Raw genomic sequence first — 22,473 nt, forward strand, 5'->3', positions numbered from 1 at the left:
TCCTGCTTTATACAAGGTGAGTCTCCTTTTCTTTCCCAGAAGCTGTTCATAAGGCACCAATCACTTTTTAACAGGTGCTAAATGAGTTTTCAAGTACACAATAATTCTTAGTAATTTAGTCAGCTCCCCAAAATAAGCACAGATGTCTAATGCTGAAAGAACATTTGAAGGAGTTTAGTATGGGGTTTTTACATTTTGTTTAAACAATGTGTTATTATCCATTGCTATTAAACTTGGCGCTGGGGATATATTTTTTTCAATTACTTCTCTTGGTTCCAGCAGCTCCCTCTTCATTCTGTTTACTGTCGAGCACTGGAATTCTGGCTGCCTTTCGCAAAGAATTCATTCATGCTCTTATCCTCTTGTATAGTGCAAACTCAGCTTAAGTTTGGTCTGGCCTGCGACAGCTGATACCATCTACAGGCTCCCTGAGGCAAGATAGAGCTCTTATTGTTCTAGTTTAACAGAAATGCATAGGACCTGGGTGCATGCCTTTGGCGTGTGTTTTTTCCCTTGAAGAAGCTGGGACTCAAATGTATTATTGCCTTAACAAAATAAATATTTTTCATTTTTTAACTTCTTGCCCAAGAACAAATAAGTAAAATAAGACACAAGCCCACCAAACCCCTCTAACTTCACTCTGCCAAAACTGCATGTATTCTGGTGGTACCCAGGAGCCCCAGTCAGAATCAAGACTCATTTACATCAGTTGCTGTGCTCATGAGTAAGCTGAATATATGTAATTTTATTTTCAGTGAAATGTCTTTATTTTGGAAAACCACTGACTTAACAAAAAGAAAATGTTTCATATAGGGACATGTGTTGTCCCGTATTTCAGTGAGAGATAACCAAGAAAATAAGTAAAACAAAATAAGGCTTTGCAAGCTATTTGAAACACTGCAATTTTAAAATTTTATCTCACTTGAATTGAAAATAAATTGTAGATTTTGATAAAGTGATGATTTCTACTGTATAGATTATGTATATGTAGTATACAAGGGATATTGTAGAGTCAAAAAAACAGGCAGTCTCTGGCAGTTCCTTTTTAAATTGCTGTAACATTGATCTAGTTATGCTCTTTTCAAACATAACTGAAAAGGAAACAATTTCTTTTTTTACTCATGTACGTTGGAGTATGTAAGAACTCTGCTGAATGTCAGTAGCCAAAATAATGTATGTTACATTGTGCACCTAATACTGAGTGGAAACAAACAATAAACTAGTGAAGGTTTTTGGTTTTCCTTTCGTTTTGTTTGGTTTTCTTAAGTGCATCTGTAGCAGCACATTTTTTTGGTACAGTTTGTTTCATAACTCAAGTGTTAGATTATCCTATAGAATTAAACATTGGTAAAACACTCATAGGGCACATAAGAAATTCTGAACACCTTCTGCAGCCTGCAGTGACCAAGATAGAGTCATGGAGTTGGGAAGTTTTTTAGTGCACAATACTCATTGTTCAAAAACAAAACCTTTGAAGACATTTCTGATGAACTTTTAACAAGGAAAAGCTTTTTTTGCCTTTATTCCCCCTTTTCTGATTCAGGGTCAGGGTAAAAATGGTCCAGAAGAGACCTAAGTGACACAGGTGAAATCTAAGCTTCCACATCCTAACTCCTTGAATACAAGGTCTCTCTTTCCACATGTGGAGCTCTACGTTTGGACACCTGGCTTGTGTGGTTATTTTCACCTTGCATCAGACTTGTCTTGGACAGCAAATTAATGTTAATGCCTCATGTGTTTTGTTTTTTTTTCCATCCATGATGACAGAATTGATTATTCTGTGCTTTGTAGATTACAAACCTTTATGGAGATTGGATTTTAGCTGGAGGGAATTTTATGGCAGGGGACCACAGTGAACAAAAATATGAATATTTTGCTTCATCTGCCAGAAATGCATTTCCTAATTTGCTAAATTACTAGGCTACATTTGCCTTGTACATCTGTTCAGGCTGAGCCCTGCTGACTGAGTTTTACCTCAGTACTAGTAGGGAAGCCTCTGTTCAGTCATTTACAGTGATGAGGAGCTCAGGTGGGAGCTTCAATTATAAAATATCTCCAGTAAGGCAATTTTTTACTTTAGTTTTATGGCAATAATTGAAGAGTTACCTAATTATTGGGGTTTTTTTAGGAACATATCATCCTACAGGGCTTGGGATGACAGACATGTATCTTCATTGGCCTAACCTGCTATGAAAAGTGTTTGAGTATTTATCTCTGTACTCTTTTGTATTCTAATTTTGCATGGCCTCTACCTTCAGCATTGCAGTTTCCTATTCCCAAGCATTCCATGGGAAGTAAAAGAGTGAAATGTAAGCGCAGGTGCCTCAAAGAGAAACAAAGGTAATGCCCTCAAAGGAAATTAAAACAAATCCTTCAGTCTAATGCAGGGCTTCACACTGCATGATAAAAAACATTTAAAGGCAATTACGATTTACCTAAAAAGGATACTGAAGATAATTATTCTGGTGCAGTGCCTTATATTGAGTCAGTATTTCCTGAAGCTCTTTCTCACTGTGTTTATATTTCCTTTGGTCTTTGAACTTTACCCTTTCACCTCTAATACAGTTAAGTGAATGCTCAGGTTAGTGAGACACTCACTGGCCTTCTCCATCAAAACTGGAAATTGTTTTTGCAGGATGCTTTTATTTTATATCATTGGATAATTTGAGAATGGCACCTGGAGTAGAGAAAATTGGATTTTGATAGTAACATGTCTGACAAGCCCTGACTATGAAGGCAAGCTAGATGCTGTCTTGTTGATTTGAAATAATTTTTTACATATATTTTTGAATCTAGTAAAGATGCTTGTGGTGTAAGATTGGCATTTTTAAAGTGTTAATTTGACTCTTTTGAAATAATTAGTAGGAACAGACCTAAGTTTTCTTACTAAAAACACTGGTTTTAGTTTGGTTTTTTGTGTGTATACAAACAATGTAAAGACATGATTTGTTGTTTTGAGTTTTTTGGGGGGGAGGAGGGTGTTAAACTTTGTATTTAAAATAAGCAAAATAAAAATACAAAGTATGTAGCCAAGGGATTAATTTTTTGATTATGCAGAACTAAAGCAAACAGAAATTAAGGAAACTTTCAATTCTGCTTTTCTTTGGGATCCTTTGTGTGTTGCCTTTTTCTTGCTGCTACTTTGGCTTTAAATAAAATATGTCCCCAGTAAGAACTGACAAATTCTTTCTCCTAAAACAAACTGTAAAGTCTCCTTAACCAAACAAAATCAACTTTTTGGATTAGGGGGATTATTTATTTTTTTTCACTTTTATGGTTGATGCCTACACTTATTCTTGTTTGAAAAGACATTCCTGCATTGCAAATTGCATGAGACCAAAGTAGCTATCTACAGATGAGTCATCTGGTGTTATCCAACTGGCTTGAGTTTTTCAAAACTTGGAGTACAGTTTAATCTCAAACAAAAAAAAAATCCACAAAACAAAGCCCCACCTCATCAGAGGACCCTCTTAGAATATCTGGGCAATTAGAAACAACTGTTTCCATTTACCTGTTCTGGAATTTTAAGAGGTGGTTAGCTTAAATCTGAACTAAGTAAGCAAACAGTAATGATGTGAAACTGAATGCAGAATAAACAGCAGGCCACTTGTAGCTTTGTAGTAGAATGGTGGAAAAGAGCTACCCCTTTCACTTTACCTAACTTTAAGCCCTACCCTGGTTAGCTGAGCTGACACAACTGTTGGAAGGCTGTGCTGCAAACTGGAACCGAGATGAAAATGAAGGTAAAAAATAACACTTGAAAGCCACCACTTATGTGTTTCCTTCCTGCCCCACACCTCGCCCCCTCCCCCCCCTCCATCACAGATCTATCTCTAGGAGTTATTTTAAACTTGAATCAATTCAGTTATATCCAGTCTTCATCATTACCCTACAAACAGAAGTATTGGCAAATACATAGAGTAAAACTGAGGTGAAGGGGCAGAAATAAGGCACGGTGAGTGAGAAATTTAGCAGAGTGGGTGGTTAAGGATTTAGGCTGGCTTGCTGCCAGACTATGGTTGCAGCTTCTATAAGCCTTTTCAGAATATACCACTGGGGAAACGGAGACACAATTAATTATGTTTAAAGAAAAGTAAAATCACTGACCTTCTCCAGGATGGTCAATAAAGGATGAGCTGGTTAAAGCAGCTTTAATAATGCCCCAGTAGATGGTAGGAGTTGTCAGTGAGATTACAAGCCTGGTTTTCTCTGATTTGTTTGTATCTTTGGGCTAAAGGTCCAAAAAATATGAAAAGGTGGCTGCTACACAAGACTAGTAGCTGTTTACTGGGCTCACATCTTTTATCATGCGAGTCCTGATTTGTCACATCCAAGTTCATGACAGTATCCCAGTGTGATGTGAGTAGACTGGCAGGGCTTCTCGAAAAGGCAGCTGCAGAGCAGGACCACCAGCAGAGCAGATGAATATTACCCCTTATTTAGTTGCTATTCTTAATGCACTTTAAGAACGTATATCGTAGCTGCTTATTAAACTATCCAGCTCTTTTCCCTGTCATCTACATACTGGTTATTCAGTAGAACTTGGCTGCTGCTCTTTTTCCTTTTGCCAAGTCTTGTATTCCTGTCTGCCTGTGATGGTCTCACTCTGGCTGGCAAAGTTGTCAATCTGGACCCTGTTTCATTTTTTTTGGTTCTCTTTTATTCTGTCTGACTGGCTTTCGAAGTGCATGCTGACAAGAATGTACTCTCTGTCTTTAAGTCAGTGGATTTTGACAGAAGTACATTTACTGCAGTCATAAATGCATTGTTTGAAATGAGAGCAATTAACAAAAAGACAAAATGGTGGTGCTCCACAAAGCATTCCTTATGGATGGAAGGCTTTTGTTTGATTTCCCCCCCCTGCCCCTCCCTCCTCAGCATTTTAGACCTTGAATCATTTCCAGTGGAACTTGCATAGCAGGTATGCAGATTGATTGTCCTGTATCATAGGTATCAGATGATTGTACCTGTCAGCAGCTAGGCTTGCACACATTAAACCACCAAAAGTATAGAGGTTGGAAGAGGAAAGCTGAATACAGGAGAGAGCTGTGATCAAGTTCATAATTACACAAAATATGCAAATTCAGAGGCTGAATTCTTTTGTACTTGCAATCCCCAGCTTGAGAGCAGAATCATTAATCAACATTGCAGTACACAGTCTTCTGTCCTATTAGTAGTACCAAGCTAATATAAAACCTACTGTGCTGCCCTTTTTTCCTTTTTAAATTTATTTTTAAAGTGAGGATAGAGCTGGACAACATTAGCAGTTAAAAAGATGGGGCAAATGCATTTAAAGCTCATTTTAAATATAATGGCAATGATAAAATATTTATTGCTCTGTGATTTATGTGTACAAACTGCCTTACAGAAATAACTAAACCAGATGTATGTTCTACTAATGTGCCACTGCTAAAGTACAGTAACATTTTACCAGATCAACATATTGCTAATACAGGGAGTTCGTTACACTAAAATAAGGAAACCTGTCTTTTTCCCATCACTGATTTGATTAAAATCTTCCCTCTGGGAGGTCTGTCTCACATGTGGAATTAGTTATTGGTATCTATAGCTTAACACAAACCACAAATTGGCTTGCAGGATACATTATCTAACCTTTTGTGCTATTATAACAGTGCTGGTTTTGTAAAAAGCAATTTTATTGGAGGCCTATATTTTATTCAAGGTAGTGATGTAAACCTGGGGCCTCCATGGTCAACCACCAAACCAAGTTTTATAAAACACTACATTCTTTTATAGTCTTGGAACAGCTTTCGTTGTGGGTGACAAGTGTGATTCCTGCTCAAAACAGGACTTTCTGCGTATTAGATAAAGCTACTGATTCTTTAGAACACTCTAAACTTGAAATAAGCCGCTTTCTGCATTCTGTACTCTTGGAAGTTGCTACTTTTCAGAACTATCGTGCTTTGGAAATCAATTTCAAAAGAAAATCATAGAATGCCAGCTTGGAAGGGACCTCAAGGATCATCTGGTCCAACCTTTTTAGGTAATACTATAGTTTATATGAGATGGCTCAGCACCCTGTCAAGCTGAGACTTCAAATGTGACTTGAAATGAGCCTTAAAATGAGACTTCAAATGTGGAGGAATCTACCGCTTTCTGTGGGAGACTATTCCAAAGTTTGATTGTCCTTAATGGTGAAAAATTTACCTGTTGTGTCCAATTGGAATGTGTCCAGGAGCAACTTGTGCCCATTACCTCTTCTCTTTTCCATGTGACTCTTTGTAAATAGGGAGTCTCCATCTTCTTGGTGGCCAGTCTTTAAGTACTGGAATGTGGTTATACGGTCTCCTCAAAGTCTTAGCAATACATTAGTTGGTCTAGCTGCTTTTTCACCATTCTCCAGCTACAAGTTCTGCTGTTTTGCAGCAGTGTTTTTGTCACTATTTAAAATCTAAATTGCTGGTTTATTTTTTAGGGTTTTGTTTTTTTTTAAATCTACAACTTACCCACAGGCCTGGTTATTTTGGCATATCTGATCAGTAAGCTATTATTTTTAAAGTTATTTCTCTCAACTACTTGTGTGGATATGGCCCAGCCTTAGTCCTGTGTCTTGAAATGCAGTGCTTAGACTGTTAGGGCAGCAGCAGTTCACTTGCAGAACAGACTTCATCCTTGGAGTCAGATACTTAGTGTACATACTTTTCTTGAAACTGCTTTTATCCCAGATAAAAATAATAAATAACTTACAACTTCAGAACATGACCTGACCTCTTTCATGTTCATTTTTATGAACAAGCTGCATATTCAAGTGTGCTAAGTTGCTTAATGTTGCAGTTGTGTGAGTGTAACCTTTTGCATTTCAAGATCTGAGGAAAAAATTGGGAGCTCCATTGCCAGCTGGGACCCAGGTTTTTCCCTGCCTGTGATCTCTGATTCTGTGGTGGTAAGCTGGGGGTTAATTTTTCTCTCAGCTTTAAGCTTGTACAAACTTGTAGAAGTGCTGAGATGAATGTGCCTGCACATACATTGCTCATATTTGCGGATGAGCCAACCTGGTGCTTTTCTCTTCACTCTGCTGGAGAGCAGCAGCATGAGGCCTGTATGGTCTTGACCATCGCTCCACCTCCCCTCAGCAGATGCTTCCTAGACAAAAGAAGCTTTTTGCAATTTACTTCTTTTTTGACAATTTCAAGTAGCTAATACTGCTATTTCCTGTAGTTCCCACAGCTCCTTGCTGCTTTTCCTTTTGATCCTGAAATAGGAAAAGCAAGATAGGCCTCCACTATCTTTCCTCTTAGAGGTACTGGTCTCTTGCAGGTCCCTGTGATGTCAGTGGAATGGTACTGAATTGGACTTCTACAGTTTAACAGCATAAATAGCTGTTATTCCCTGAAATTATTGTAATAGGGTGTTTCAAACCACTGAAGCATATGAACACAGCATCCTAAAGCAAATTTAGCCAATGTTGTATTTATTTTTTTTTTTAAATGAGGAATGATATGTTGTGGAAGTCACTGGCTTAAAGTGGATTATATTTTAATACTAAATCTGTAATGCCTTTATTAGAATTGCTAGTAAAATGTTCATTACTTTTGTCTATGCACTTGAAGTCTACAATAATACTTTGGAAACTCTATTTGAGAATACCTCTGGAAAGATGAAAAAAACAAAGGCTTCTTTAATAAATGAGTAAGTAAATTAAAAAAAGAGAAGCCTTTTCATTTTTTCAAACACTGTGAAGACGTGAAGAACCTTCAGTTTAACAGCGAGGTTGAGGTTAGTTTGCCAAAGAAAGGTTGCCAGTTTTTTCAGTCCTGCATAAGACACATACTGCGTGGTAGCATGCAAAGTATGCTGTGTTCCTCCATTCTTCCCCCTGGCTTAAAAGAGATCTTTTTTGAGCCACAAGGTGAAAAAGCTTCCAGGGGCTTTCTACAGCTGGTGTTACCATGTATTTTTCATTGAGGTTACGTGCCAATTACCACTACCAAGAACAGTGTGGCTTTTTCATTGTGCTGGTTAGTTGGTGGGCTTGCTACTTTCCAGTTTACAAAACCTGTGCAAAGAGTGTCCATCTGACAATGTTACTATCCAAGCTTTTCATGCTTTCAAAACATTTAATGAATCAAGTGAAAGCATCAAACTTACATAGTGTGTAACAACTGGGTCCCAGGACATTTGGAATATTTGCAGGTGTTAGTTTTTTCTTCATCTGAGTGATGACTTTAGCTCTCTAATTGAAGAACCTTTGTAAAACTATGTTATTCTAACATCTGGCAATTTTCCTGTTCAAAATATCAGTGTTAAAGAATGATTAAATTTCATGCTTTTTTGATAGGCATAGTCACTGAAGTATTTTATGTTGAGATAAGGGGACTGGGGTACCTGTGAACATTGAGGCACATGAAATATGAGCTCTGGCCCATCTTCAGTTTTCCATTTGTTCATGAGCTGGAAAGCCACAAGCCTTTTTCCCTCTAGCTCTGCTTCTCCCATGAGTCAGTTGTCTGAGTACTGGCCACAACATTTTGGAGCAAAAGAGCAAAACCAACATACAGCTAAAGTTAAGCACCATCTTAATGAGTTAAGCATAATTCCTTTCCTGTAGATTTGCTTCAGGAATTACGCCTTTCTGCTTAAGCTTATTTTGGTGTCTTGGTCAAAATGCATGCATTCATGATTGTATTCAATCAGGTGTATCCCTTGTGTTTGTTAATATCAGACAAAGTTTATACCCACACCTTGCATACTAATGTTCAATCATCACTATTTTACACTAGCCTCCTAATGTCATGATTAGGCACCTAAATGTCCTAATTTGATGAAGTGCTGAATGCCTGCAGCTCTTGGTGAGCTTTACTGGATGAACCCATTGCACTAGGTTGATAACAGCTAAACAGCAGCAGCTAGACTGTCTGCTTCCATCAGTCAGAGCACCCACTAATAGTGTCAGAAGAGAAAAAACCTGTATGTCCTCAATCAGAATCAAGCAGATTAAGGAGCAGGTGTAGCTTCTGGATGCTCTGAGTTCTGACTCCCAGAAAGGCATTACAGCACCTTTAGGAAAGGTAACACTGCCAAGAGTTAAGATCAGACTTCTGATTTTTTGTGCATCTTAGCTATAGTCACCTAATGTTCAGAACTATAGTGCTCTGAAAGCATTGCCTGAGTCTGTTCAATAGAACTGTGTTCTCAAAGACACTTGTCTTTCTACAGTCCTACCCAAGGGAGAGCCATTCCTGGTACATGAGCATGAGCTCTGACTCCAGACCTGAGAGTACATGTTTTAAAGAAGCAGAACAGCCTCAAACTGTGAGCCACAAGGGAGATTTTTCTCTTGGTATTAGGTTTAATTCTGAGTTTCCTGGCTCATGCTCATTTTTATTTGTCATAATGATTTGATGATTATGTGCACACTTTCTCCAAGCTGAGTGATTCTAAACATTAACTCACGTAGACAGTTACAATATTAAAATGAGGGAAAACACAACTGTATGAGATTTACGGTGGAAACAGTCAGTTGTGATAGAAGGCAGCAAACATTTTCTGGCATATTTACTGGAGGAACCAAACAGTATTTTGTACATACGCCTGTATTTCTTTTTCCAGCTGCAATGTAGATTAGGTATGGGGAGGGAAGGAACCCAGACTTGCAATGCTGTAGCTGACTTTATGGGTCAGTTGCTAGAAGGTAAATTTCTAGCCTCACTAACCTTGAATGTCTCTTAGAAAAGAGAAGAATCCCTTGATGCCACGGATAGTCCATACTGGGAGGAGGGGAGAAACACTTTTTTTTCCTAAGTTTCTAAGAAACTAATTGAAAATGCAGATGAGGACATTAGGTTAAAATTATCCAAAAGCATCTGAGGAAAGGGAGGGAGAATTTGTTTTGTTTGTGCTGTTAAATGCCAGGTAGAACGTTTGTACCTTTTTATGACAAGAATGGTAGGACTTTCAGACACATACAAAAATTAGTTCTAAGGCTGTAGATTTGATTGGGTTGTGCAGAAGTCAGAGCTTCTGTGACATTTAATCACCAAAATCTTGTTTTTCTTCTTGACAATAAAATATGGAAATAAATTCCCATAGCAACCAAGTGAGTGTAGGAGCATATTGAGTTAATAAAGGCAATGAGAGAGACGGGAAAAGAGAGGGTAGAATTGTATTGAGTCTCTGTAAATTCTTTCTCTCCCAGAAAACAGGACTTTGGGGGTTATGGATAAATTTTTTGCATGTTTTAGTCTGCAAGTTTTAAAACTATCCTGGGCAGCTTGTACTGCTGTAGAGCGCAATGAACCTTGCATCAACAGCAGTGTTTATTTAGTAGGGATTGTGAGATTAGAGTTTATTTTTTAAATATACACTTATTGTAGTTCTATCTCTTACTTGGAGACTTTTCTCCTTTAAAATACATGATTAGAAGTGGCAAAACACTGCCACAAAATAGCTCTCCTGAGTTTTAAAATAGGAGCAATGCCAATTTTTTTTTAACTTCAGTTTTTACTTTGACTACTTTATATATAACATTTTTGGCTTCTTGTAATTTGAACTCTGCAGAAAGTCAACATTAGCAATTTTCTAGAGTGTTGGGGGTTTTTTTGATGCCTTTTTTGTTTTGTTTTGTTTTGTTTTTCGTTTAGTTTGTGTGTTTAAACCATTGCATATTCTTTTCCTGACCTGAGCTGCTAACCAAGAACTTCGCTTTTAGTGGGTAATTCTGGTTGAGAATATGAATTTAAAAATACCTGGTTCCATGATTATGCAATCCTTTTTATTTACAAATAAAATCCTAAGTGTAATTTATTCCAGAACAACAACAACAAAACCTATATCTCATCCCCATTCTAAATCCCTTTCAGCTAGCATTGCAGACCTCCCTCTTACATCTTACTCAGAAGAAACTTACCTGCATAATGTAATGCTTTTTTTACATGTTCTGGGACCTCTTACTGGTTTACATACATGTGTATCTCTCACATGGAAAAAAAAATCAAACCCAAACACCAAAAAAACCTCTCAAACAAGCTAAATTAAACCCCACCCCAAAACAAACAACAAAAGCAAATCCCAAACAAAAACCAAATACACACCCCACCCCCCCAAACAAACAAAGCCAAAAAAACCCTCAACCAACAAAAAAAAAACACCTGACAAAGTCCCCCCTGCCCCTTCTGTTGATGCATCTTTGTTCTGGTAGTGACATCTTTCCTTGGAAGAGAAAATCAAGTGATTATTTCAATCAATTCCTGTAAAAGATCTTGGTGGTAGGAAACTCGTACCTCAAGTTAGAGCTCAACTGTACTTATGCAGATAGTGTATGGTATAATGTGAAAGTATCCAAGCTCAAGGGATCCCAACTTAAGGGACCTTGGTACAGACTGCAGAAATGTGTCTAAAGGCAAGGTAAATAGAAGGGTTCCTTGGCTGCCTGGTACTAGAGTGGTATTAGTGCACCAAGTTTCGAGCTAGACAGGCAGATACATATACGCTGCTTTTGACTTATTCATGAGCCTTCCTTTATATCAGGACACAATGTAATCAAAATAACCTAACACTGTCATCATCTTAGGCCTTCAAAAGTTCAAAAGAAGTGTAAATAATTGAGGAGTAAACATTAACTTTGGAAAGTTTTCATTGGATTTCAGAATTACAAATCTATAGAGTAAATATTTTCAGGATAATCCTGAAGTTTGAAAGGAGGAACAAAACTTCCTTACATGATGAAAATTCTGCTTCTTACTTGGTTTTAGGGTACTGTAAAAACTGAGCTGGATGCAGGTGTGGCAGATTACTTATTTCTAAACAGTCCTGCTTTTAACCTTTGGTTACAATTCATATATGATACATAACATTAATTTTTAAAAAAAGGTGCAATTCATCTGTGTTCGTATCTTAATTATTGTTTTGGTAGCTCTCTGATGATGTCTTTTGAAACTGTAGTTTCTAAATGCAGCTTTAAAAAACACTCTTCTTTTAAATCCATCAGTTTTCAGTCTAAAAAGTTGTTTTCACCACATCATAGACCATGATCTATATGGTACTACATTAGTTCTAAACCCTTGCAAATAATGGTTTCCACCTTGGCACTGCCCTGCTCATGATGTGGTGTGTTGTCAGCAATCTGTGCACAGAAGCAAGAAGGTTGACGTGTCCTTGTGCTCTCAGGTTGGTCTCCAAGGCTCTGCAGTACCCAGATGGCTCCTCTGTGCTCTGGTAATCTGATAATAACCCCTGCCATCACCAGGTGAAATAATGAAGATAAAGGCATCAGCGTAGCTTCTTCATTAGTAGCTGCCTTGTTCTTGTTTGTGACTGCAGATCTACATCCAGCAAGGAAGCGATACATTCATGTAATAGCTACACATCATAGATTTAATTTATAGCCTGGTCTCCTACTAGAAAGAAATTAAATCTAAAATGATAGTCTTAATCTGAAGCAGCAGTCATTTAGTAGGTTTATAAACAAAAACAATGCTCTGACGTAGTCTCTAATGTTCAGTGTTTCCAGCTTCAGGTCTATACCAATCCTAATTAAAATTTTGGGGTCTTTTCCCCATTTTGAATATATCAAAATGAAAAAAAATTCAGTATCTGCTGAAGTCCAACTCTTTGGACTAGCCACCTGAAGTGTGAAGAAGAAAGAGAAATTAGTAATGGTGACGTAAGACGAAGAATTGATGGAAAAGCTGAACGTGTGATATGGAAGCCAAAATTTGGGAATCTCTACATGCTAACCATTTCTATATTAATTGGCAGAGCTGTTCTTGTCAGCCAGAGGCTACATCACCTGTCTTCTATCCTTATTGTAGGCAGTTTGTGTTTTCTTATAAGTTTTGGCAAACTAATGAAAAGTGCAATTGTATAAAATCTTATTTAATACGTGACTTTGCATTCTGCAGCACTTGGTGGTTAGAAGCTGACATACTGCCTCACTGGGGTAATAAATTCATGTTTTAATACAGTTGTTTGTTTTACTTGTACTGCAGCAAACAGCTTCAAACCCTCAGGGGGAGCTTTCTAAATCTGTCAGATGGTCTGCTTTAGTATTTCATTCTCAGGGCTTAGTTACAGTATTTTGATTAAATGTTGCATTACTGTGACGCACAAACAATTTCAAATATTCAGATCTGGTTGGTTTTTTTTTAAAAGGCATTAAGAAACCAACCAACCAAACTGGCCAACAACCCACAAAATGACAAATAAGTCCAAAAACTCACTGCATACTTAATTTTTTTTATGTCCCAAAGCCATGCTGCTTAGCATCAACAGAATTCTTCCAAGCCTGTTAACATGAAGAGGTGCAGCAAAACAGCTCAGAAATTTTCTCACTAAATATTCTAGAAGCGCTTTTTAAAATAATGTATGTCTGCATCTTGTATCATAACATAGCTTAAGTTTTTGTTGAATCCTTCCAGGAAGCTCAATTTTCTGTGCATTAAAGCAAATAAATAAATTGTTTTGCTTTTTCCTGTTGGTTGTGTTGGTGACTGGAAATTCAAGTTCATCATGTTTTTTTTGGTTTTGTTTTTTTTTTTTTGTAGTCTGGTGTGTTCTGGCATTAAGTGTTTGGTACAGCCAGTTGTGAATTACATAGGCTGCTTGCATAATCATACAGTCCTTCTGAAACCTTAATTAAATGTAAATGTCCAGTCAACATTATCACAACTTCAGTAGTACTGCACTTGAATGCTATATCCTTATTCTGTGTGCTGTCCATAATAGTGAAGCCCACCTGTTTTTAACAGGAGACTAGTCTTTTTCAGGGTGTGGTGTCTTGTGAAGTTCTTACTGAACACTGAAGGAGGGCTTTCTGTTCAAAACTTGTCATTCCTGGGGTTTTTGTGTTGTTGTTTTTGTTTTTCTTTTCTTTTTTTCCCCTCAAGGTATATGATAATTTAACAGAGCTTGCCTTATGATAAGTTTAAGCCATCATTGGTGCAACTGTACTTGAATGTGAGAAACAGTGACTTTCTTCCTGCTTGCAAAAATAGTTTGAAAACTAGTTCTGATGTGATTAATGCTAAATTTGCTTGAATGAACAAATGTGTTTGCAAGATCCTGCAAATTCTTGGTTGAGATTTTATTCACAAATTTTGCTTTGGTTGTATTTGGCCAGGTTTTCTCAGCATTTAGGCAGTGAACATAAACATCTTTGACCAGCTAAACTGTCAAAGCATTGGTAGGCTTTGAAAACGGCTTTTTGTCTTCTGACAAGATAATGCATGTTTTTTGAAGTCCAACTGCAACTATGTTTTCTTGATATTTTTAAAGTTATTATAGAACTAGTAGAAAAGGGAAGGATTACTGTGGTTTTGGTAGCTTTTCCTTATCATGCAGGGAGAAAATCTTTCATTTGTTGGAAACCCGTTTGTCTTTTGCATGATAAAAAAATTCAGCAATAAGCAATACAGGTAAATAAATCCTGAATGTTTACCCACAGCTTCTTCAGGCAGGAAATGTTAATACAGCTATGGTTGCCACTCAAGTATAGTTAATCAAATTCCAGGTTAAGCAGACTGTTTGGGACCCCACTGGATACAAAGGACTTCCACTGGAAATTAACATCAGCAATGGACTTTAAACGATTACTGTTCTACTAGGTTTCTCTGATATCCAAGGGTGGGATTATTGTACTGTATTGTATTGCATGATATTGTATTCTGATAGTTTAGATTTGTTTTTGAAGGTTTATCCCTGTCTCTATAAAGCTATGATATTTTTCAAAGCATGCACAAAAAATTATTTAGGTGAAGATCATATTGAAATGCTTGATGGAAAGTAAAATTTCCTATTGCTTAAGCACAGTTAATCTGTTTTAGCCTTCTTGAACTTCCTCTCAGTGTAGATTTGATATGTTGCGGAAAAGACCACAAGATTGTTGTGAGGCTGCTTAAATATAAGAGAAAGTTATTGGTAAGTGATTAGAAGTGCCAGGGTCATGAGGTATGATCTTGTGCCCAAGTAGCATTTTCTCATTAAATTTATAAACGGTTTTAATTACAAACAACAATACTTTTATAAAGGGAAATAAAAGAATACCTGGACAGATAAATCTTTTGGAAGAAATCCAAGGGTGACGAAAACCAGAATGATTTAAGAGTTGCCAAGGAGAGTGAAGTGAAAGAGACTAACAGGAACAGAGAAAGGGAAGAACTTTATTAGAGACCATAAGAAGGGGCTGAAAAAGCCAAACACTGAAAAGAAACAATCCCCACAGAAATTGAGGATGCAGGCTTTGTCCTTAAAATAATTTTCTAAGAATAACAACCCAGTTTGAGCAGCTGAGAAACAAGAGAGAACACATATTATAGTTTGATTTTTTTTAGAAATACTGTAAAGTAAAAAAGATGAAGATAATGAAATTTAATAAGAAGAATATTAATTCATAGTGTAATCAAATCTTGAATTCACGGTTTAAGTACAGCTCAGACTTCACTGTTTCAGTTTCCCACTAAAGAAGTCACAGGATACAGAGAGGAATGTGTGTACATTTATATGTAGATAGGCATTAATTTAGTAGGTAGATAATGCAACATGCTAATAGTAAGCTTCTGTAGGGATGGTGGTTCATCTTACATAGAAATTCTGAATTTTTAACTGTAAAAGATTAAATTAAAAAATGCACAAATTTGTTCCAATACTTTAAAAAATGTTACTGAATATAAAATCCTGAACTTCTAGTATATTTCTTACACAGTAAAGACTGTTACCGTGAACAGACAAACCAGAGGGATAAATTACTTAGTCACAAATAACTGGGAGTCTAGAGGCTTTTATGTGGGTCTGTACTGTTCTAACACTTTGTAAATATTTTATAAGAGTCCCTTAAAATGTACGAAGGAAATTTTTAAGGATTTTGAAATTAAAGGACTCAAATATACCACAAGTGAAAGGAGATAACACAAATTACAGCTCTGAAGCTAACAGAGGTGATTTTTGAAGTCATTTGAAACATTTCCAGATGGTGAAGAAATATCTATTTTATATATGTTGTCCTTTTATTACAGCAGAGGATCTGAAAAGCATCCTTTTTTGGTTTTGGCCTGCTAAACTCGACCCCTGTGCCTCTTTGCATTTTGCCCATCTGCTGCTATTTTTATGTTGCCAAGTGTTTCATTAATAGGTGCTCTGTTGTACTCAAGTATACATTTGGAACCAGAAGGGGACACCTAAACTTAATGATGTGAAATTTCAAAGTGGATTTAAGAGATTAGAGTGAATTTGCTTGTAAGAAATGATTATTTAAAACTAATGATTACAGATGTTCGCTCAGGTAAAAGAAATAATTACCATACCTAAAGTTGGGATACAGCTTTGCCCTTCCCATTACAAAGTATTGCTAACTTATACCATTAACTGTTATTTTGGAAGAGAGCCATTGGGATTGAATTAGAGAGTTTTTAGAGTCCTTTAATTTATGATGATATATGTAACCATTTAGGAGCAACTACCAAAACCAGATTAGAAATGTGGATATCAAAATTTGTTTGAAAAAAATGCTGGTTAATGCAGTTGATTTGTTTGGGAAAGTGTCCAGATGTGTAAAGAAGTTTGGAGTGGCCATGTTATAAAATACAAATCAGATGTTAAGAGTGGAATAACCTCAAGATGCTAATTCTGAAGAGTGCTACACCATATCTTCCTAAAAATTATAAGAATCAGTAAATTCAACCTGAACGTATGCTATGGTAGGAGAGAAACCATCCTTCAGATAGATTCTGTGGTCTGTCATTCTGCCATAATGCAAAAATGAAGTTATTCCTTGCTGTATACAAAACAGTATACATTTGAAAAGTAAAAACTTTTTCAGAATTTTCTCCAGAGTAGCAAATTCTGGGTTAAAAAAAGTGAGAAACCAGACAAGAGCAGTAGAAAGTCAAGATCTAGATGCTTTGATTTTTTTATTTTAATTTTTTTTATAAGGGAAGTCAGAAAAGAAAATGTGTCAGTTCAGCATAAGGGTGACTGAGAGTTGTCTGTTAAATTATAAATGATTGAATAGTAAAAAATACAGTGCTTAATTAGACACTTTTTCATATCCCCTAGCAAAGAATGAGCCCTTCTTTCTTACACCAGATTGCGGGAATGTTCCCTCAAGTTAAAGATGGAAGCCTGTTACGGTATGAACAGAGCCAAATTTGAAAAGTTTATAATCAGGAGGAAAAAGGTAGATACACTGTGGAAGTGGATTGGGTTACAAATCCATAGTGAATTGTGCTATATCTTAAGATGTTGTGTTTACCTTCATTCTTTGTCAGAAGAAATGTATCTTATAAAAAGGTGAATCTGAATAAGAGAGAGGAGAAAACTCAAGTTGGCTGTTTACGCTCATTTGCAAAATAGGTCCGTCCAGACTGTCATAACAACAGATTGGGCCAACACCTGAACGTGACTTTTCTTCAACTAGTCTCTGTGAAATAGCCCATTGCTTTAGAAGAACAATACCAGACACACCAAATCTTGACACAACTAATTTATACATACCAAGACAGTAAATTGCCTTAGAAGGCTTTCTTTAGTAAAAATAAAACCAGTTGCTCTCATGTGAGCTCTTTAAACTGTTTTTTGTTTTAATGTGATCAACGAGAATCTAAAGGTGAAAATTTCAAAGTCTTACCTAAATATATAATTTTAATATTCCATCAAGAACATTAAATAGCAAAAAATGGCTGGAGCTGAAAAGCCTGCTAATTGCCTGAGCATCATTACCAACTATGTTGAAGAGATATTTTGGCAGTGAGACTGAGTGAGGTGCATGTCTCTCTCTAGTGTTAGCAGAGATTTTTATTAGGGAAAAGGTTTTTAAAATGCGTTTGATCAATCTTACTTTTTAATGTGAACTAGATAAATGTTAAACAGCAACTGACTAGCAAGCCAGATGTCTGAGTGACAGTAGATTTTTTTTTAGTTCATAGGATAAGCTGAAGAGCTTTTAGCATATTTTAACATTTTATAATGGATCTCTGTCAAATACCAGCCTCTCACAAGGTTATGCAGTCATGTCGCTCCCCTTTGAAGTAAATTGTCATAAAAATGTGTGTGAAGCACCAAGGGGTCCTCACTTCCTCCACCCATCAAACCTAGAAGGGAAAATATAATTCCTACAAATTAGTGAATGTTATGTTACATTTTTATAGAAAGCTGAAGTTCTCTGCTTTCTGTTTTATGAGCTGCTTTATGTATGATGCCAACTAAAATCAATCTTGTCATTCTGAAGGTAACATCACTAATGGAAGTTGATCAGTCAGTATATTTATAATGAAGTCTTCAGACCTCAGGGTGCTTCTCAATTAGTAAGAAAGAGTAAAGCTTGTTGAGATCTGCATCGCTGAGGTGGCTCAGGAAAAAAGTCAGTATGAAAAGATAAGTCTTAAGCTGACAGTTTTAGCGTTTAATCTGTAATGGCACAGATGACTGCTAGTAGCACATTCCAGGCATGAACCAGGCAAGTACAATCTCATCAGCCTAGCACTGTAGGGGGGTACCAGGGTATCTGTCACAGCCATGGCATAAGGGACTGCAGGAACCAAGGGAATGGGCTGGTTCAGCAGCATTGTCCCTTATGCGGAGGGGGAAGGGGAAAAATGTTTTGGAGCTTGCTTCATCCAAATCAGAAAAAAAGACCTGATGCCAAGTGCTGGAAGTAAATAATTTGTTACAAATCAGAGAGGAATAAAATGTTTGTCTCACAGGGCAGTGCCTTCAAGTCTAGATTTTTGTCCCCAGAAATTTGACATTTGCCTTTTCTGCCTTTATTTTTTCTTTTCCCCATATTAGTATTCTTTGCTAAAAATGGTTCCCATGTGCTATGTTTACCAGCATGTCTTAAAGTCCTGGTGTGGCAAGACGCAAGATCAGTAGAACTTATAGGTATCCTCAGGCCTGGCAGACTCTACCGTTTAGCCAATATTACCATAGGCAAGTTCATTATTCTCCTTGTCTAGATTATTTTTCTGTGGATTAGGAGTAATGATAGTAGACTGTTTCCATTATTTCCATGTGCAGCTCTCCGCTAAAAAGCGTCGTTTCTGTAAACTGGTTTGTCCTAACTTTATTGGTGCATATTTTGAAGTAGTACAGTTACACAGCTCAGAAGATTTCAGGGTGAAAAATAGAAACAAACGAGATTGTCTGTACATGGTATTATGGTGTAAATTCTTCCTTTTGTTTGCAGGTTCCAAGTATGATTTGTCCTTTTGTAAAGTTTCTGGAGACCATTTAGGAAGAAAATCTCTTTTATCTGTGAGATTCCTTTACTGAGAAACTTTCCAAATAAAACTTAATTAGGAAAACATTATATGGTATATCCAGTCTTAAAATTTTTAAGTTTATTTTGTGTTAATAAAAGGCCTGGTGCTAGATGAATTTTAGAATATTAGCATTTTGTCTAGTGGTAAAATTACAGCTTTTCAATTTGTAATTTTGCATCCTGAATAGAACTCCATCAGTACAAATGTTTAGTAACTTTTCTCATCTACCTCTTTATCAGACTACATTGAGCCTTCATGGCTTTAAGAGGAATACCATTTAAATTAAGTGGTGGATCTTCCCATTCTTTGGTGTATGTTCTAATCAGTTCTGCCAAGTTGTATGTTTTACAATAGCTGTGAAGATAGCAGTGTGATGTTTAGAAACACCTTGGTCTTCAGAAAAAAAGTTGTGATTTGCATATACTAGTTTATGGAGGAGGTATCTATGCTAGGAAGTGCTAAGTTTCCTCATTTGTGCCTTATCTGTTGCATTGGCTACTGTAGCACTATGAAAACCTGCCACTATCTCCATATTTCTGTTAGCAGGTCTTAGAGTTACTCACCAACAGTTCATTGTTCACTGTAGCTCACTTAGTTTGGCGCAATGCAGGTTTTCTCTTAAAGAGGTGATCATTTCCCACCTGTACAGGCTTCCTTGCCAGCCTGCAGATTCATGGCCTCATGTGGCTCATGCTTGCCCATTATGCCAGATGTGCAATCCATTAGGAACTTGCACTGAATACTTCACACTTACTTAACAAAAGATTTCTATAAAATAGCATGACTGTTGGCCACCTGGGACAAGGCCAAAACCCAAGGAGGTGCCCAAAGCAAAAGGTCAGATTCCACAGGTTTACCCAGCATGTCCCTGCTGCTTCCCTCCTCCTGCTCTCCATGCAAGTGCTACACCTGATAAAGTGCCACCCAGCATTTCCCAGCAGGCTCATGAGTGCTAGAAGCTGGTCAGGAGATGATTGACATCTTGATGGAAATGCCTCAGCTGGACCATGACGGCCAAACCAGGCAGAATTCATGCTAGACATATCTATCTAGGAATTCATACAATTACTCTCTTCTATTGGACTAGTTGTCTAATCTTATAGGTTTGCATGGCAGAGAAGAAGGTGTCTGTAAGACTGTCAGCATTGTCAGTGTAATTAACACATGCCAATGATTTGCAATCATTGTGGAAAAATTGTGTTGGATCAGGAGATCACTTTCTAAACAATTTCTGAGGATTACTTTTAAAAATCTTTTTTAGATTTTCACACAAGACCTTGATGAGGGTGTACACCGTGCTTGTTACATGATGTAGAAACAAACACCTATACCATTGCTTTAAGTTATAAATGAAAGTATTTCCTTGATAGCAGATAATTTTGATAATTTTGTGATAATTTTGATAATTTTTTGGAAGGTAGCAGCTTTTTGTACAACATTTTTCTAGTTGCTCAATAGCTGTACAAAGTAACATCAGAGATGGACATGAGAAGGTAAGAAAAACTCAGCTAATTCCTAAATTATTCTTCACATTTCCAGAGGTATATATTGCAGTTTCCAGGCTCATACTCCTATTAGAATTTTGTTTCTAGCTTAAAGCACTATATGAACATGGTTTAATGACCAAACACAATGTACACATCTCTATCTAGCTATAAAGATGGACCTGTCACTGTCATCATAGAATGGCTAGGGTTGGAAAGGACCTTAAAGATCATCTAGTTCCAACTCCACTGCATGGACAGGGGCATCTCCCACTAGACCAGGTTGCTCAAAGCCCTGTCCAGCCTGGCCTTGAACACTTCCAGGAAGGGGGCATCCACAACCTCCCTGGGCAACCTGTCTCAGTGTCTCACTCCTCTTACACTAAATAATTTCTTCCTAATGTCTAACTTAAGTCTTCCCTCTTCTAGCTTAAAACCACTACTCCTTGTCTATCACTACGCACCCTGGTAAAAAGTCCTGCCCCAATTTTCCTGTAGGCCCCTTCAGGTACTGGAAGGCCACGGTAAGGTCCCCTCGGAGCTTAGTCTTCTCCAGGCTGAACAGCCCCAACTCACTCAGCCTGTCTTCAGGTGCTCCAGCCCTCTCATCATCTTTGTGGCTGTCCTCTGGACTCCCTCCAAGAGCTCCATGTCTTTTTTATGTTGGGGGATCCAGAACTGGAAATGGTAGTCCAGGTGGGGTCTCACGAGTGTGGAGTAGAGGGGCCCAGAGATCTTGGCCTGTAAAAACACCTGTCTGGTCATGGAGAAGAGAGATGCTGCCGTATGTTAACATTTTTATTGATCAATAACAAGTACTACTGAATATGCTTAACTGCTGTTTTCACAGCCATAATCACATGCCTTTTCAACAGTCTCACCGATAAAAAAGCCAAAAGTCTTTAGGCTCTGCTGGAAACTTGTAGAATTATCCCTAAGCTGTTAATGAAACAATAAAGGTAGTTCATTTGCAAAAGGAGATCAATTTGTGTAAGCTGGTGGTAATTGTCAGTTGGAAACTGTCATGATCGTTTGAAGAACAGTTGGTTTACTCAGCCAAATAAATTTACCAGTCTAATAGTAAAAAAACCCAAAATGACCAACCAAAGAAATTAACAAAACACAAAAAACCAAACAAATAAACAAAAAAAACCAAACTAAAAAAAAACAACAAACCCAAAAAACCGAGGAAAAAAAAAAACCTAAACCAAAACCCACCTACAAACAAAACCACTCAAGCCCCCCCGAATTATGTAGTCTATTTGAGTTGTGGAGATGGTCTGTATCTATTTGAAGATGTCCCAGCTCATTGCAGTGGGGTTGGATCCATCCAACCCAAATTATTCTGTGATTCTGTGTATCTAGCAGGATGAGAGACTGCTTAAATAGTTATTTTTGCAGTGCATCCAGCCCAGTCCCTGCTAACTCATTGCATAAATGGACTCTCTCTGCCTTCAATATCTGAAATCTTTCTCCAGTCTGAACAAAGATAGTCTATAAAAAATGTCACTTCTCTAAACACCTTGTCTTTGGTCCACTTACGGCTCATTTTTATTCAGACTCTTTAGGCAGTGTTGATCACTGTCATGCAGGTGCCTTGCAAAGCTCCTTCTGCCTTGTCATACTGCTGCCCTGCCCCGCACTTCCCTTACTTCCTGGCAATCTGCAACCAAAAGAGGTGTTCCAGATGGCTGCTGAAGCAGGAGTTCTCAGGTGGGACAGCTGGTGGGAACGGTGAGATGAGAAGAGGGGTGTGTATCCCACTGAATGTTGAGGTG

General features: G+C 37.4%; 1 protein-coding gene across 1 annotated transcript in view; it reads left to right on the forward strand.

The window, feature by feature from the left end:
- TMTC2 (transmembrane and tetratricopeptide repeat containing 2) overlaps positions 1-22,473 on the forward strand; it is a 270,784-nt gene that overhangs the window by 122,992 nt on the left and 125,319 nt on the right. The window lies entirely within an intron of this gene.

The sequence above is a fragment of the Chaetura pelagica genome, unplaced genomic scaffold, assembly GCF_000747805.2.
Source record: "Chaetura pelagica isolate M959 unplaced genomic scaffold, ChaPel_1.0 scaffold50, whole genome shotgun sequence".
NCBI lineage: Eukaryota > Metazoa > Chordata > Aves > Apodiformes > Apodidae > Chaetura > Chaetura pelagica.